Raw genomic sequence first — 3,200 nt, forward strand, 5'->3', positions numbered from 1 at the left:
CGGGTCTGATTAGATATTATTTTTTCATTGGCTCTGCTACAATGGGTTCCTCCCTTTAATCTCTCGATATATTTTCCCCCTCCCGGTATAACCAAATCCATGAAATTCACAGCCTCTCTCTTTGACACGACTGGCTCGTCTAATCACTCCATATCGATTTCCCTAACTCTTTTCATCCAGCTGAAGACACATCTTAAAACACTCCAAGCCAGAGTGTGCTCTTTGCTTTATACACACTAATAAAATGATTTACCCTTCTCTCTCTGCTCTCCTCACAGGAGAAAATCGTTCAAGTCGCGGCTATTTGTGTGTGATCAGTAAATATTTAGTGTGGCGACATCTTCAGCTCCTCTCCTGATCAATACGCAACCCAACAGGAGGTGGACTATTGTCCGGGTAGTGACTTGCTGAGATCTTCTTCAGATGAATTCTTTGCCCCCCATACAGTCTGTTATGAGTTATCCTCGAAGGTAACCAGTGAAGAGAAATTGAGGCTTTAAAACCGTCTGTTTCTAACCTGTTTACCGTGACATTAAAGCGCCTAAGCACGGAATGGTTTATTCTTCCCCGTCTCCCACCTCCCTTTGGTGGGCTAACACATCCCAGGCGCTGCTGGAAAATGAGGATCAACCCGGGCAGCCGTCGCACGGATGCTCCGCATCCCTGTACCCCTCCCATCCCCTCTCCCCCGACCCCTCCAGCAAAAAAACGTCCTGTCTCTGCGGTGCAATGTCACGATAAAGGGGCGAATCCCCGGTCCCACCCTGCAGCATCTCGAGGCTCTGGACTCGCTCCCACAGCTCTGCCTCGGCGGGTGGGTAACGAAGTGCCCAGGGATGCAGGGTGCCCCAGCAACTTCCAGCCCATCTCCCTCCTCCTCCTCCTCCTCCTCCTTCCTCTCGCATCCCGCAGCTCTGCCTGCCCCAGGATCAGGCTGAGGCAGGGCTGGGGGCTGATTGCTTTTTTTGCTTGTTTGTCTGTTTAGGGGGTTTGGGGGGTTGTTGATTTGTAGAGGTTTTGGTTTGGTGTTTTTTGGTTGTTTTTTTTTTTTTCTTTGAACTACACGGAAAAGCTGCAGTGAAGAAAAAAAATAATAATAATGGAAATGGAGAAGAGCTTAAAGCCCGGTTCCTGTGGTTAACCATACACGAGAGCTTTCCCAGGGTGATAAAAGGGACAGAAAGAGAAGTTCGTGTGTGTATGTGTATGTTTTATCCTGATCTGTTATTTCACTCCTGGGAAAGCCTATGCCTCGAATAGGAAATATTTCCACTTGTAATTACCCCAGGACTGTGCTGTGTGTCCGCTGATCTCTGGCTAGCTGTCTGTGCAGCACACCCAGGCGAGACAGCTACGCCTGGTGTGCGTGTGTCTGCCTTTGATGCAGGGCTGGGTGCCTATACACAATAGATACACAGTTATATATCTGTGATGTGTGTGTGTTTACTCACATCATGTCCTGTAGCCTACAGAAGTGCCCAGCTATTTATTTTATTTCCGTGTGCGCGCATTTGCGCACAAGCTACAGGGCGAGGGCATTTGTCCCTGTAAGTGTACATTGCATGCATACGTGCTGCATAAATATATGGCTGTATATTACAGATGTGCGACTGTTATTCAAATCTAAAACCAGCTACATCCACCTGTTAACTTTGTTTAGAAACCACTTTCACTAATGGCTTTTCGCTAACTTATTCAGTCCCTTACTCGAGTATAGGAGGCAATGGAGGGGAAAAATCCATATGAAACCCTGCTTACAGCCTCTCTTCGAGGGGACACTTTACACACCTTGCCTAGACAGGGCTGCTATAGAGCGCTTATCTCTCGAATATATCTTTATACTAATGCATACTTAATTGGTCTGTCCTGACTGTCCATATAAAACAATTTAATTAGGGTGCTTTCTGCTTTGGAAAGAAAGGAAAAAAATCTGCCCAGCATTTATTGTATTTAGCACCAATACAGGCAGAAAATGTTGCACAAGTTTTTGGTTGAAAGAGCACCTATGTGTCCATTGAAGGGCGTTGATCCGAAAAGACAGAGAGGACAAGTAAAATCGATTTGAAGCAACCCTCTCTGTCCCTTTCACACCATTCAGACACTCCATTCCTTCTAAGACAAAGACCCAGCGCCTTGGGAATGCTTGGCAAAGGGGGAAAAAAGGAGGGAAAAAAAGGGGGGGGAGAAAAAAAAAAAGGCTTCAATCCCCCCAAGCAAAAGAGAGAGCTCTGAAATTCCTTCATATTGCTGTTATTTACCCCCCAAGATATGTTCGACTCCAGGATTTTCTTCAATTCGGCGTCTAACACTGCTGCTGCGAGGAATGTCCCTGGAAGGGGAGGAGGTAATTATGGCTATTAGTACTGCGAGCCCGGCCTCAACCTTGGTCACTCGCAGGCTTTTAGGGTTAAAATAGCCCTCACCTCTGACCCCTCCGGAGCAAAGTTGTAGCTATCGCCACAAGTTGGGCCAAAGTTTTCAAATCCAGGGCTGGGCAACACCGGAGGGGGGAAACTTCTCCCTGGAATTATTTTTGGTTGGGATTTAAATCATCTTTAGGCTATTTAATTGCCTTTCCCTCCTCCTTTTGCCAAACAATCCCTTCCGGAAAGGTGGGGGGGGGATCTCCAGATGCCCTGCTTCCACTACCTTTCCATTTAGGTTTAATTTGGCAGATTGTTTTCAAGCATGAAAATGGTTATCATCAAACTGAATTACTAGGTCATCCTTTCATCCACGGATCTCAAGAATAAATGGGGGTGGGGGGGTGTACTCCCCCCTTTAGGCTTTCCCCACCATGACCCCTTCAGCTTTGCAGAAAAGGAGCGTTTGGAAAAGGGGAGAAAGGACGAAAAGCTTGAATTTGCCTCCCATGCTTCCTGCGCACCTTCCCGATCCTCCTCTGCAAGGGGGGATTTTGGAGCTCGGGGCGGGGGGGCTGCAAAGCGAGGAGAGGAGGGAGCCCACAGATGCAATTGCCCCTCTGGCAATAATAAAAATTCATTCAAGTGGGCTATGTCTCCATCTTCCATGTACTGATTAGACTTAACAAGAGTGGAAACTTGTGTAGACCATATTTATGGTATTAACGAGCAGTTAAAAGATTTATCCTTCTTCTGATCAATATTGTTCGTGCCCGGCCCCCCCCCCGCCCGCCCGCCCCGGCCCTCCCCGAAGGCTGCAATGACAATCGCCTTCAT

Source organism: Falco punctatus (assembly GCF_963210335.1).
Source record: "Falco punctatus genome assembly, chromosome: 7".
Lineage (NCBI taxonomy): Eukaryota > Metazoa > Chordata > Aves > Falconiformes > Falconidae > Falco > Falco punctatus.